The 15587-nt window shown below is 39.0% G+C and overlaps 1 pseudogene; it reads left to right on the top strand.

Moving 5' to 3' along the window:
• The first annotated feature begins 697 nt into the window (after positions 1 to 697).
• Positions 698 to 765, top strand: LOC149119060 (U6 spliceosomal RNA; annotated as a pseudogene).
• Positions 766 to 15587: the final 14822 nt, after the last annotated feature.

Below are 15587 nucleotides of genomic sequence, written 5' to 3'. Positions count from 1 at the left end.
TGGTCAAGAACTTAATAAGCACATTAGGAAAGCAGTAAGGTTTCTTTTTTTTTTTTTTTTGAGGAAAAGTTTTTATTTCTAGTGATGAAATTGGCTACAGAACATTATGAAAGTTTAAAAATACAAAGAGAAATTGTCTATAATTAATAGATTCAAAATTTGACAATCAGTGAATATCATTATTAGTCATTACCAACAACAGTTATTGATTTGAAAGGCAGAGTGACAGGAAGAGGGAACCACTGCTTCACTCCCCAGACACTTGCAATAGCCAAAGCTTGACCAAGCCAAAACCAGGAACTGGGAATTCATTCTGGATGTCCCATTTGGGTGCAGGGACCCAAGCACTTCTGCCATCCTCCGTCTCCTCCCAGGGTGCACACTAGCAGAAACTTGCCTCAAAGCAGAGAAGCTACCACTCAAGCCAGACATTTGTATATGGGATGTGGGTGTGTGGTGGTGATAGCAAGCCCTCATAGATAAAAAAAAAAAGACAAAGTTATTTCTATGCCAAGGAAATTACTCTGTAGTCTTTCTCTTATAAACTACGTATTGCTGAACCTAGATAATTTTTCCTTTATTTAACAATGACATGAAAATGTCAGTTGAGTTGGCTTTCCTGAAGACCTTGTTTCTTGAATATTAGTGGCTAGCTGAGATAAATTCTTTTCATCTCTTTCTCGCTTCGGCAGCACATGTGCTCGCTTCGGCAGCACATATACTAAAATTGGAACGATACAGAGAAGATTAGCATGCCCCTGCGCAGTAAGGTTTCTTTACCTCCCTGTAGACTCTGCTCTCCAGAGGTGAACAGGGTCCTCTAAACCCACTTGCTGCACACACAAACACCTGAGTGTTGTATTCTCCCACAGGTGTTGGAGACTGATATGGTGTTCTGATTTATATTTACATAATGGCTAGTGACATCGGGCATATTCACATGTTTTGACCATGTACATTTCTTCTGAGAAATGTCTATTCAGATCCTTGCCTGTTTCTTCACTGTATTTTTTGGAGTTTTTCCAATTCATGTAAATGTTCTGGAAATCTGTAAACATTCAGAGTTTTAATTTTTCCTGCCATCTGTTCATTGTATCTACACTCTGATGTTTACTTTGTTGTGAAGAAGTATCTTAGTTGGATATACTCAAATGTCTCTGTTTTTATTTTTGTGACTATTGCTATTGGAATCTTACCCAAAAGCTATTGTGTGTTGACAATATTTAGAGTTTCCCTATGTTTACTTGGGTTTGGGTCTTATGATTACATTTTAATTCACTGTGAGTTCACTTTCACATAGTGTAAGAGATGTTGGAGTCTCTTTTCAGGCTTCTACATATGGATAATCAAGTTCCTCTGCACCACTTGTGAAAGAGATTCTTCTTTCTCCAGTTCATTTTAGTTCCTTTGTTAAATATGAGTTGCTGGTAGAAATTTGGGTTTATTTCTATGCTACCAAGTCTTTTCCATTGAACTATGTGTCTGTTATTATATCAGTGCTAACACTTCTTTTTTTTTTTTTTTTTTTTTTTTTTTTTTTTGCAGTATATTTATTTGAAAGGCAGAGTTACAGAGAGGTAGAGGCAGAGAGAGAGAGAGGTCTTCCATCCACTGGTTTACTCCCCAAATGGCCACAATGGCCGGAGCTCTGTTGATCTGAATCCAAGTGTCAGGAGCTTCTTCCAGGTCTCTATGCAGGTGCAGGGGCCCAAAGACTTTGGCCATTTTCTACTTTTTTCTCAGGCTATACCAGAGAGGGGTATAAGAAGTGGAGCAGCTGGGAAACATACTGGCACCCATATGAGATGCCAGCACTGCAGACGGTGACTTTACCTGCTTTGTCATAGTGCTGACCCCTGTAATATGTCTTAAAATATGGTGTGATGTCTCCAGCTTTTTTTTGCTTTATAATATTGCTTTAGATGTTAAGCATCTCTCATGTTTCTATGTGAATTTTAGCATCATTTTTTCTAGCTCTGAGAACATCGTTGGTATGTTGATTGGGATTGCATTGAATTTGCAAATTGCTTTTGGTAGTATGGATATTTTGGTATTATTCTTCCCATTCACAAACATAAGTTTTCTGTGAGACTGTCAAAAAGCCTTGACAAAAATTGGACTTTATTACACAAAAATTCATCACTTTTTGGGATCATTTAAATCCATAATTTTGCACTAATATTTGATAAATAATTAAAGACTTTGAGCATTTTAGTAGGAGAAATTAAAATATTTATCAATTTATTCAAATATTGTTTAGATGTGATATTCAAATATTGTTTAGAGCCATTGTCTGTATTCCCTCTAAATTACGATCTTTTTGCTTTTTGCCTGTTAAACTTGTCCCTTGATTCAACAACCGTTTTTAATGTAATGTAAACTGAAAATGTCATTTCATAAGCTAAAAAAAATGAAAAAGAAGGAAAAAGAAGGGAGGGAGGTTGAGTATATAATTATGTTCTCCGAATTTTTTCTATAAAACATATTGAATCATTTAAAAGCTAATTAAAATTAAACTCAAAATTGGACCATTATGACCAATATTTAAAACAAGTGATTAAAAACTGTAGATGTCTTCAATTTTGATTATCATTCTTCTTTAGAATATCTGAAAGAAATCCAGTTTCTCACTTTAAAATATACCAGTGTGTTAGAATTTAGTATTAAATGACTTTGTTTAAAAGTGTTATTTAATCTATTGCTTTAAGTAGTAATACTATGGCCATTGTAAAACAAAATCCTTATCATTTTTCATAAAACAGGAAGGGCCTTTAAAACATCATCACTAAAAATATTAAGAGACCTAAAATATAACATTCTTAAAACCCAAGTGATACCATTCAAAATTTTCAAATATGCAGGGATAGTTCATGTCAAGTAACTAAATAATTGTTAAGTGTATATATGGAATAGCTTCTATAAATTCTTTTGGCAAGGGCTGGCACTGTGCCATAGTGGGTGAGGCTGCCACCTGCAGTGCTGGTATTCCATAGGGGCATCAGTTCAAGACCTGGCTGCTCCACTTCCTATCCAGCTCTCTGCTATGGCCTGGGAAACACTATAAAATGGTACAAGTCCTTGGGCCCCTGCAACTGCATAGGAGACCAGGAAGAGGCTCCTGGTTCCTGCCTTCCAGTCAGCACAGCTGCAGCCATGGAGGCCAACTGTGGAGTGAACCAGTGAATGGAAGACCACTCTCTCTGCCTCTCCTTCTCTCTCTGTGTAATTCTGACTTTCAAATAATATAAATAAATCTTTAAAAAATTCTTTTGGCAAATAGATGAAGCTATTTGTTATACATTTCAAATAAATAGCAAACATACTAGAAAAATATATTGAATAAAATTTAAGCAACTCATAGCTATACACAGAAATTTCTCACCATAACAACATAGCAACCACTAAATTTCCAAATTCAATTTTCCACAACTTAGAATCTTTAACTCCAGAAGGAGTACAAAATTGACAGAACAGTGGCCTATGTATCAGGATACCTAATGCTAATACAGAATTATCCCTGCCACAACTTACCTATGTGACCTTGAACAATTCACTTTACTTCTCTGGGCTTGGCATTTAGCATCCTCATGTGATAAAGGAGGCTTGGATAAGATCAGTTGTACTCTATCTTGAGACTTCAATGATCTCTCAGTTTCCAAACAGGCACCTTAAGGGAAAGTAAACCTTTAGATCAAAAATTACATTTTTAAATATAAATATATTTTAAACTGTTTCTACAACTAGTACAAAACAACACATTCAAATGTGTACCATGCCACTTTTCAATATTTGGGAATAATTAATGCATCATTTTAGAGCATTGTCTTGAGGCCAGTGCTGTGGTGTAGCTAGTAAAGCCACTGCATGCAGTGGGGGCATCCCATATGGAGGCCGGTTCAAGTCCAGGCTGCTCCATTTTCCATTCAGCTGTCTGCTATAGCCTGGGAGAGCAGTAGGAAGTTGGCCCAAGTCCTTGGGCCCCTGAATCTGCATGGGAGACCCTGAAGAGGTCCTGGCTCCTGGTTTCAGATTGGCATATCTCTGACCTTTTAGGTCATCTGGGGAGTGAAAAAGCAGATGGAGGAACTCTCTCTCTTCCTCTTGTTCACTATCTGTGTAACTCGGACTTCCAAATAAATAAATAAATAAATCTTTTAAAAAATCAAAAGAATATTGTCTGGCACACAGTGAACCACTAAGTACAAGATATTATTAGTAATATTAGATTGAAATATTGAAATAAACTAGGCAATAAGCCTTAAGATGCAAATTAATACCAAGAAATATAATCTCAAATTTCTGTGTTCAACAAGGTAGTCTCTTTTCACTACTAACTTTATACTAAATAAGATATTTTGATATTTTGTTAAGAGTAAATTTATCGGGGGCCAGCGCCGTGGCTCACTTGGTTAATTCTCCACCTGTGGTGCTGGTATCCCTTATGGGCAAAGTGTTCTAGTCCTGGTAGCTCCTCTTTCAGTCCAGCTTTCTGCTATGGCCCGGGAAGGCAGTAGAGGATGGCCCAAGTGCTTGGGCCCTGCACCCGGATGGGAGACCAGGAGAAAGCACCTGACTCCTGGCTTTGGATGGGCACAGCTCCAACTGTGGCAGCCATCTGGGGACTGAACCAATGGAAGGAAGGCCTTTCTGATTTCTCACTGTATATAACTCTACCTGTCAAATAAAAAAAATTATTAGTTTTTCATAAAAACTGCAGTATTGAAAAAGTTCTAAAATCCCTCTAATTCTAAATGTCTGTGACTGCTAACTCATTAGCACATATTGCATTCTTTACATCTGGGTAATCATGATAATTCACTTTTAAATGATTAACAGATCTGCTGTTATATATAAATACATGCTTTTCCGAAAATCATACAATAAGCAGGCTACATACTTTACTTCAAGTAGAACTGCCATATCCAGTCCTACAATTGTAAATAAGACAGTTTCAATTGTTCAGCATTATCAATTATAAATTCCAATCGTGTAGCAATACTCATAAGAATTTAGGGGGCTGATGCTGTGGAGTAGCAAGTAGAGCTGTGGCTTGCAGTGCTGACATTCCAATTGGGTGCCAGTTCAAGTCCTGGCTACTCAAATTACTATCCATCTTTTTAGGCAAGTAAGACTTACTATCCAGCAGTAGAGGATGGCCCAGGCCCTTGGGCTCCTGCACCTGCATAGGAGACCCAAAAGAAGCTGCTGGCTCCTGGCTTTGGATTGGCAGAGCTCCAGCCATTGTGGCCAAATGGGGAGTGAACCAGTGGTTGGAAGACTGCTCTCTCTCTCTCCTTCTCTGTGTAACTCTGATTTTCAAGTAAAATAAATGAATTTTTTTAAAAAAAGGATGAAATAAAAAGGAAGATGAAGATTACAAAATTGTTTAATTTTTTTAATAAATATAAATTTCCAAAGTACAGCTTTTGGATTACAGTGGCTTCCCCTCCCCCAAAACATCCCTCCCACCCATAATCCTCCTATTTCCTGCTTCCTCTCCCATCCCAGAAGATTACAAAATTGTATGAAGGACATTTGTACAGTAAACAAATATACTGATTTCCAATGCAATATTTGAATACTTGAAGCAGGAACGCTAAGTACTTCTTTGCCAAAATAACATGTTTTCTCCAGTGTAAAACCCATTTGCCATCCCAATACAAAAAGGGATTTGGGGCAAGAAGGAAAAAAGAAGTCCACACATGCAGAAATTTTAAGCAAAACAAAATAGAGAATGTATTTAGTTTCATGTAAATCACATGAGAATTAATAGTATTCTACCAATTTGCAACAAATATTTTTAACTTTAATGAATGAATGAATTTTCAGTTACATAGCAGGAAACTTCTACCCTCTCCCATAAAACTGAAAGAGAAACTTTTTAAAAGTAAAAACTGATGAAAGAATTCTGCAATACATGTTAATGTTAAGTAGCCCAGCAGAGTTTATTTAGAAATACAAACACACACACAGAAAATAAATACATTAAAATCTTACTGAATAGGTCAGTAATAGTTCAGGATCCAATATGTGTGCAAAAGATTCTGGATTTCCCAGTCACTTTGTATAGGAAATGATGTGCTTTGCTATGTAGCATGTAACTTTAGATTCCTGAACACCTCCACTTTGCTTCTTACCCTGAATCCCAGCAAATACAGGAACACAGCTGTTGAGTCATTCATTTTCTGGATTTGGGAATATCAAAGAATTAATGAGTATAGAAAGTTGTACAGCAAAGACCAAGAATATCCAAGGGAGGTCAGGAAAATCAATTGAACAAGTCAAAATACTATGAATGTATACTGAATGCTCTGTTTTTAATATGTCTTACCTAAAAAGACATGAGGGCTATTGCTCTCTCTCTCTTAATACAACTAAGGAGAAGATATCACCAATGCTCAAGAAAAATGAATACACAGCAGAGCTAATACAAAATCCCCAAATTCCAAAATAGAAAAACTGGATATGCACTCCTTACACACACCCTGAAGTGGCAATGAAGTAGAACAAATCTAAAATTAGAAAAAAATATTTTTTAAAAGATTTATTTATTTATTTGAAAGTCAGAGTTGCACAGAGAGAGGCAGAGAAGAGAGAGGGGTCTTCCATCCACTGGTTCTCTCCCCAGTTGGCTGCAATGGCCAGAGTTGTGCCAATCCAAAGCCAGGAGCAAGGAGCTTCTTCCAGGTCTCCCACATGGGTGCAGGGGCCCAGGACTTGGGCCATCTTCTACTGCTTTCCCAGGCTATAGCAGAGATCTGGATCCATATGAGCTGCCAGCACTGCAAGTGGTGGCTCTACCCACTATGCCACACCGCTGGCCCCGAAAATTCTTGTCAAATTAAGAACATTTAACCTTTGTTTTAGAGTGCATTATTAAAATATCTAAACTGGGGGAATACATAATTTCTTTCTTTAGAAATCAGAAGAGAAAAAGAACACTTCAAGCCTACTGTGACACCACACAGAAGGAATGGAGAATCATGATCTCAATTAGCCTAGGGACAGAATAAAAGGGAGGGAAATAGGAACAACAGAATTAAGATGAATAAGCTTTGACAGCTGAGGGAATCTGAATGTAAAGAAAAGGCATGCAGTTAACTGAAACAATAGAGATAATTCTGAGAGGAAAAAACATTGTTAAGTCATATTAATGGGGCCAGAGCTGTGACTTAGTAAAGTAAAAAAAAAAATCTAAAATTTGTTTTTAAATTATATAATTAAAAAAGATAAAAAAAGATGTTCAATCTTAAGTCTCTACAGCATAAGATATACATCAATTTTCCCAGGTTCTATTTGCATTTATTAACAAAGTTTCATGGGTGTAATCACTAAAGTGGCTCCAATAAGTCTTTTTATAAAAATTATTTTTTATTTTGACAGGCAGAGTGGACAGTGAGAGAGACAGAGAGAAAGGTCTTCCTTTTTCTGTTGGTTTACCCCCTAGTGACCGCTGCGGCCAGTGTGCTGCGGCTGGCACATGGCGCTGATCCAAAGCCAGGAGCCAAGTGCTTCCTCCTGGTCTCCCATGCAGGTACGGGGCCCAAGCACTTTGGCCATCCTCCATTGCACTCCTGGGCCATAGCAGAGAGCTGGACTGGAAGTGGAGCAACTGGGACAGAATCTGGCTCTCCCAGCAGGACTAGAACTTGGTGTGCCTGCACCGCAGGTGGAGGATTAGCTTATTGAGCCATGGAGCCTGCCTCCAATAAGTCTTAACCTGGGATGCAACTAAATTTAACAAGGATACTCAATAGGAATTTTAGAAGAATTCCAAAATATGTATCAGAATAAAAATAAATACTTTACTTGGTACATCTCATTTTAACTATACTATTGTCTAAATTTCCAAATGTCAGATGTACTAAAAAAATCCCCAAAGCAGCAGAGTTGGTCCGACATGATGAGGAATAAAATAAAGAAAATGAGAATTCGCAGATCCCAGATTAAAATAACCAAGAAGGCCCAATAAAAGAAAACTCAATGTCTTCATACACTAACATTTATTACCTCAGATTTATTTAACAAAAAGGTGATTATTCCAGCTACATCCCATTAGGTAGCCCAATTTTACCTGCTAAATCCATTTAAAAAAAGCACCTCATGATATATTACTAAAATCATATTGCTATATGCCATCCACCATGTCCACTGTACCTTATACCTAATGTTAACAGATCTGATGAAAATCAGTAGATAAATGATGTGTCTTAACCACGTGTGGGAAATGTCTTTTGTTCAACGTTTTTCCAAAAACCCCTCAGTCTCAGTTTGCCTTCACATTGAAAAGACACTTCTGAGGTTTACTAATCAGTCCAGCTTCTTCGGGCCTCCCTCCAATGAAAGGGGCTAAAATCCATCAAAATAAACTCTAGGCACTGTCCTTGTGCTCCCAGTGACTTTTTCACTCTAGGGGCTCACAAACCTTCTAAATTCTTTAGATCACCTGTGCTGTCCATTAGTTCTCAAAGACTATGATGCAAGTAATTTCCCCTCTTGGAACCTTGTTATTAACTGTGCTGTATGAGAAATGAAGTCTCCTACACACCTTGTGCTTACGATTCTCCAAACCATGTTGCCTGCTAGGACTTTGGCCATGAATATAGGACAGCAATACCTGAACATGATTACTGAGATCTCCTTAATAAAGGATAGACTGGGGCCAGCACTGTGGTGCAGTGGTGTAATCCTTTACCTGCAGTGCTGGCACCCCATATGAGCACCAGTTCTAGTCCCCATTTCTCCTTTTCCCATCCAGCTCTCTGCAATAGCCTGGGAAAGCAGTAGAAGCTGTTCCAAGTGCTTTGGTCCCTGCCAAAATGTGGGAGACCTGGAAGCTCCTAGCTCAGATTGGCCCAGCTGCAGACATTGCAGTCATTAGGGGAGTAAATGAGCATATGGAAGACCTTTCTCTCTGTCTCTTCCTCTCACTGTCTGTAAGTACACCTGTCAAATACGTAAATAAATTCTATATATATATATATTTACATTTATTTATATATATTTATGTATATAAATATATTCATATATAAAATATATTATGCTTTATCATATATTATATAATATATAATAATTATAAACAGATAATATTATATAATTTATTATAACTATTATATATATCATATATATATATTATTGAGATGACTTCAATAGCCAGAGTGTGGCCAGGTTGAAGCCAGGAGCTCCTCCTCCAATGTGTGTGGCAGCAACCCAGGCACTTGGACCATCTTTCACTGGTTTTTCAATCCATTGGTATGGAGCTGGATCAGAAATAATTATATATTTATATATAAATAAATTCATATATAATATTTATATATAATTATATATTATATATTTATGATAATTATATGTAATTCTATATTATGTATAGAAATATATAATATATATTATAATATATAAATATATATATGATGGATCAAAATGCGGCATTCTCCATTTGGCAGAAGAGACAGGCTCCAATATCTACTGTCTATGTCAGTATGTCAGTATAATGCAGGAGGTAACCCCTCTACCAAATAAGAAAAGCTATTTCAGTTCAGCTGGACATCATTCTGCTGACTGTTGACCTTATTACTGTTAGTCTGGATGCTTTCATTGGTTGCAATCCAGAGACCCAATTTTCCCATAGATATAAACATCAGCAAACATGAAAATTTGGTAAGAAAAGCTTAAACTGAGAGTTATGATTAATAACTATTTTAACAAAATTTCTCAGAACCCATCTAATCCAAACCTTGGACAATTGGGAGCTGTTGTACTTGGCCCACCCATAATTGAAATGGATTCTAAATCCTTCAACTGCAAGGAGAGTATCATAGACATTAATGCTCCAAACGGATCCAGTTCCCTGCTAATGTGTCTGGAAAAGCAGCACAGGGTGACTCAAATATTGGGGCTCCTGCACCCATGTGAGAGACCTGGAAGAAGCCCCTGGCTCCTGATATCAGTCTGGCCTAGCCACAGTCACTGCAGCCATTTGAGGAGCGAACAAACCAGGAGGAAGATCCATCTCTCCCACTCTCTCTTTCTAGTGCTGCCTTTCAAATTCATAAATAGACCTTTAAGAAAGTCGATCACTTCAATAAATTTGTCATTGCTCAGTCATGATTACTTTTACTACCTTAAATTCTTTTTCAAAAGATTTATTTATTGGAAAGGCAGAAAGAGGAGCTGGTGGTTGTGGTGCAGTGGACAAAGTTGCTATCTGTTACATTGGCATCCTCTACGTGCACCAGTTCAAGTACCAGCTATTCCATTTCTGATCCAGCTCCTTACCAATGGACTGAAAAAGCAGGGAAAGTTGGCCCAAGTGGCTGGGATGCTGCCACACACATCGGAGGAAAAGCTCCTGGCTTCAACCTGGCCACACTCTGGCTATTAAAGTCATCTCAAAAATGAATTAGGTGGTGGAAGATTTCTGTCTCTCCCTCTCTCTGTAACTCTTTCAAATAAGTAATTAAATATTTTAATATGATAAAAAATGGCAGAGAGACACAGAGACAAAGAGAGAAGGAAAGAGAAGCAGAGAGATCTCCCATCTGCTGGTTCACTTTCTATATGGCTACCACTGTGCAAGACCAGGTTTCAAGTCCCCATTGAGGTTACAGTTCTCCAAATTAGATGACAAGAAGGAAAGAATTTGAGCTATTATCCATTGCTTCCCAGGGATATTAACATGAAACTGATTTGGAAGTGGAGTACCCAAAACTCAGATTAGCACTGCAATATATGATGCGGGCATCTGTTGTGATGGTTAACAAATTGGAAAACCTAGAGGAAAAATCAACAGATTCCTGGACATACACAATATACCAAAATTGAGTCATGAAGACACATAGAAAAGCTAAACAAATCAAAAACCAAGACAGAGATTGGATGAGTAATAAAGACCCTCCCAACAAGGAAAAGTCCAGGATCAGACAGCCTCACTATTGAATTCTACAAGTCTTTTAAAGAACTAATGATTCTCAAACTATTCAACACAATTGAAAGAGAGACAATCCTCTCAAACTCCTTCTATTAATCTGACAATGACTCATTCTATCATTTATTTATACATAATGTTGAGAAAATCAGAAGTATTTGTTAGGACTTCTGCTAAAATGCACTAGATTTATAATTTTTAAATACATCTTTCCTAGATGTAATGCAGTCCTTTGCTACTTTAGAGTATCAGAAATTTAAAATGTTGGACTGGTGCTGTGGTGGAGCAGGTTAACACCCTCGCCTGAAGCTCCAGCATCCCATATGGGGGCCGGTTCAATACTCAGCTGCTCCACTTCTGATCCTGCTCTCTGCTATGGCCTGGCAAAGTAGTAGAAGATGGCCCAAGTCCTTGGGCCCCTGTACCGATCTGGGAGACCTGGAACTAGCTCCTGGCTCCTGGCATCGGATCAGCACAGCTATGGCAGTTGCAATCAATTAGGGAGTGAACATCAGATGGAAGACCTCCCTCTTTCTCTCTGGTTCTCCTCTCTGTCTGTAACTCGACTTGTAAATAAATAAATAAATAAATCTTTAAAACAATTAAGAAATTTAAAAAGGGAAAAGTTTTTAAAAAATGTATTTCTTTATTGTGAGGCAGAGTGACAGATATAGAGAGGAAGAGAAAGAGAGGTCTGCTATCCACTGGTTCCCCCCTAAATGGCCAGAATGGCTGGAGCTGGGCCGATCTGAAGCCAGGTGCCAGAAGCCAGGAGCCAGCAGCTTCCTCCAGGTCTCTCACATGGGTGCAGGGGCCCAAGCACTCAGGGCATATTCCACTGCATTCCTAGGCCATTAGCAAAGAGCTGGATTGGAAGTGCAGGAGCAGGGACTCAAACTGGTGCCCATGTGGGATGTTGGTGCTGCAGGTGGATGCTTAATCTACTATGCCACAGAATGGGCCCAGGGAAAGGTTTTAGGAAGACATCTTTCATGTAGACTAGGCTGCAATATTGCAAGGTAAGGTTTAGCTTTTATTTCCACACATCAGTATTCATCTTTTAGCAACTATAAATACTGAATATCATACATATAGACATAAATATAGGTAACTGCAGATTTTGTTGTCATTCTTTCTAATTCTCTTTTAATGTCTGCTAATAGGCCATCTTATGGATTATTATATTGATGTTATCTGTACACAACCATCAGGCATTTCCACTGTTGAATGTGTTTATGTGTACAGGTAGTTTTGTTTGTGTGTACATGAATGCACATTTGATGGAGATAGCACTGACAGTAATAATGTGAGAAATCCTAATGCTGATTTCAAACTTTCTATCCTCCGCAGAGATGGCTGTCATTGAAGTAGACCACAGGACCCCTTTGCTGTTGTGGACTGAAATGTGCCTCCCTAAAACTCAAACACTGAAGTGCTAACCACCAACATAACTCTACCTGAAGAAAGTGCTTTTAAGCAGATCAAATGATAGATGTGTCTGTCACATCAGAGAAGGGCTTCTGGAAAAATCGAGCCTATTAGCACCTTGATCTGATATTTTCAAGCTCTACAACTCTGAGAAGTAAAATTCCATGATTTAAATCATATTCTCTGTGGTATTTTCTTAGCAAATTAATATATCCTCATTTCTGCTAGCATTTTCTGCTGTCATCTAGAAGGTCCTCGTGATTAGCAGAGAAATATAGAAAGTAAAAACTATGATTTTAGATTACCAAGTACCTACTAACATAAAAAAAAAAAGATATCCCAGAAGCAACCTACTACCATCCTCCAGGACCCAGAAAAAAAAAAAAAAAAAACAGGAATGAGTCAAGTTGTGGGGCAGTAGAAAAGTGAATAATGAAAGATCACAGCAGAAGTAAATAAGGAAGGGTTTGATGCTGTGGTGTAGTAGGTTAATGCCTTGTCCTGCTGTGCATGTATCCCATATGTTGTTGCTCGAAGACCAGGTTCTCCACTTCCAATCCAGCTCCCTACTAATGCACCTGGGAAATTGGTGGAAGATGGACCATGTTCTTGGGTGCTGGCACCCACATGAGAGACTTGGAAGAAGCATCTGGCCTTTCAAATAAAGAAATCTTAAAAAAAATAGAAGCAGTGTTAGCACTGTTGGAAAAACAGACACATAGTTCAATGGAAAAAATAGGCAGCTGAAATAAACTGACTTTTCTACAGCCAACCCCTATTTAATAAAGGAAAGAAAACAAACAGGAGAAAGAAGAATCCCCTTAGCAAATGGTTTAAAGGAAAGTGATTATCCATATGTAGAAGCCTGAAAAGATACCCCAACACCTCATACACTATGTAAAAGCAAGTCAAGGTTAATTAAAAGTCTAAATATAAAACCAAAACCTTGAGAGCTTGTTTTGAGGTTCTAGCAGGGGAGCGCAGCTACTCGTATACCCTTGACCGAAGACAGGTCCTCCTCTAGCGGGGAAGGTCGTCCTCTTCGACCCAGCATGCAGCTTCAGGAGGGACGCACATGGAGTGGTGAGGGAGGAAGGGGACACCCGCCTAGCCAGCCAGATCAGCCGAATCAACCCTGGCGATCAATGGGGTGACAGATGTCGCAGCCAGATCGCCCTCACATCCTGAGTTCATGCCGGAGCTGAGGGAAGGAAGCAATGCCGTCGGATCTGGCCGCTCTGCGGGAGTCTGAGGAACAACTCACACCAGGTGGCCGCCGTTCCGTCGTCATGGGTAAAGGAGACCCCAACAAGCCAAGGGGCAAAATGTCCTCCTATGCCTTCTTCGTGCAGACGTGCCGGGAAGAGCACAAGAAGAAACACCCTGACTCTTCGGTCAATTTCGCAGAATTCTCTAAGAAATGCTCGGAGAGATGGAAGACCATGTCTGCAAAGGAAAAGTCCAAGTTTGAAGATATGGCAAAAAGTGAAAAAGCTCGTTATGACAGGGAGATGAAAAATTACGTTCCTCCCAAGGGTGATAAGAAGGGAAAGAAAAAGGATCCCAATGCTCCTAAAAGACCACCATCTGCCTTCTTTCTCTTTTGCTCTGAACATCGCCCAAAGATCAAAAGTGAACACCCTGGCCTGTCCATTGGGGACACTGCAAAAAAATTGGGTGAGATGCGGTCTGAACACTCAGCCAAAGATAAACAACCATATGAACAGAAAGCAGCTAAGCTAAAGGAGAAATATGAAAAGGATATTGCTGCATACCGTGCCAAGGGCAAAAGTGAAGCGGGAAAGAAGGGCCCTGGTAGGCCCACAGGCTCAAACAAGAAGAATGAACCTGAAGATGTGGAGGAAGAAGAGGAAGAAGAAGAAGATGAAGATGATGAGGAAGAGGATGAAGATGAAGAATAAATGGCTATCCTGTAATGATGAGTGTGGAGTGTGCGTGTGTGCTCAGGCAGTTGTTTTGCTAAGAATGTGAATTCAAGTGCAGCTCAATATTAGCTTCAGTATAAAAAAACTGTACAGATTTTTGTATAGCTGATAAGATTCTTTGTAGAGAAAATACTTTTTTTAAAAAATGCAGGTTGTAGCTTTTTGAGGGGCTACTACATACAGTTAGATTTTAAAGCTTCTGATGTTGAATGTTCCTAAATATTTAATGGTTTCTTTAATTTCTTGACTTGTGTATGGTAGCGCAGCAAAGTTGTAGGAATTAGTATCATTTGTAAATTTGGATTTTTTGTTAGGATGTTGCATTCTGTGTTGTTTTTTTAAAAAAAATTTTGTAATAAAATTATGTATGTTAAAAAAAAAACCCAAAACCTAAGTAAACATATGAGAAACTGTAAAACATTAGCAGAGACAACAGTTTGCATAAGATTCCAAAAGCACAAGTAACAAAAATAAAATATACAAATTTGAGCATATCAAATTAAGATACATCTTCACAACAAAGTAATCAACAGAGTGAAGATACAATGGACGGAATGGCAGGAAACATTGAAAACTCTGACTATGACAAAAGATTGATAGCCAGAACATACATATATAGAACTGGAAAAACTCCAAACAAGAAGCAAAATGTACACGTAAGAAATGGGCAATGATCAGAATAGATGTTTCTCAGAAGAAGAAATCTCAATTGTCAAGACATAGATGAACATGCCCAATATCACTAGCCATTAGGGAAATGTAAATCAAAACCAATAGCAGACTCCATCTGTGGGAGAAGACAATGCTTGGGTTTTCATTTGTGCAACAAGTGGGTTTAGAGGACCCTGTTCACCATTAGAGGGCAGAGTCTACATGGAAGTAAAGAATCCTTAATACTTTCCTAATGGGAGAAGAGGAAGCCTGAGACCTCGCAAGCGGGAAGTGGTCCAGAAACTGCTCAGGTGTGGGTGTAGGTGGCTGAGCAACAGGCAGTCCTGCCTTGATTCCCCACAAAGATACAGGGGAAACCCTTCTGGATGGAGCAGGCGTGAATCGGAGGACCTACTGGGAGAACAAGGTCGCCCACCGCGCGGAAGCCAAGTCGCGGGACCCAGACGCAGAAGCCCCAGGGTCTGCGCGACAGTGCTCCAAGGGGAGTGCATGCCACACAGACAACAGCGGGGAGACTTGGGACGCTCAGGGCTCCGAGTCCACACATCGGCGCTGGAAGGGGAGGTGAGCTCAATAACCCGAGACATTGGTGGGGAAACGGGGGTCGGAATCTA

The sequence above is a fragment of the Oryctolagus cuniculus genome, unplaced genomic scaffold (assembly GCF_051225735.1).
Source record: "Oryctolagus cuniculus isolate XC-2025 breed Fujian yellow rabbit unplaced genomic scaffold, ASM5122573v1 ptg000037l, whole genome shotgun sequence".
Classification (NCBI taxonomy): Eukaryota; Metazoa; Chordata; class Mammalia; order Lagomorpha; family Leporidae; genus Oryctolagus; species Oryctolagus cuniculus.
The sequence above is the reverse complement of the archived record's forward strand: the minus strand, read 5'-3'. Positions and strand labels throughout refer to the sequence as shown.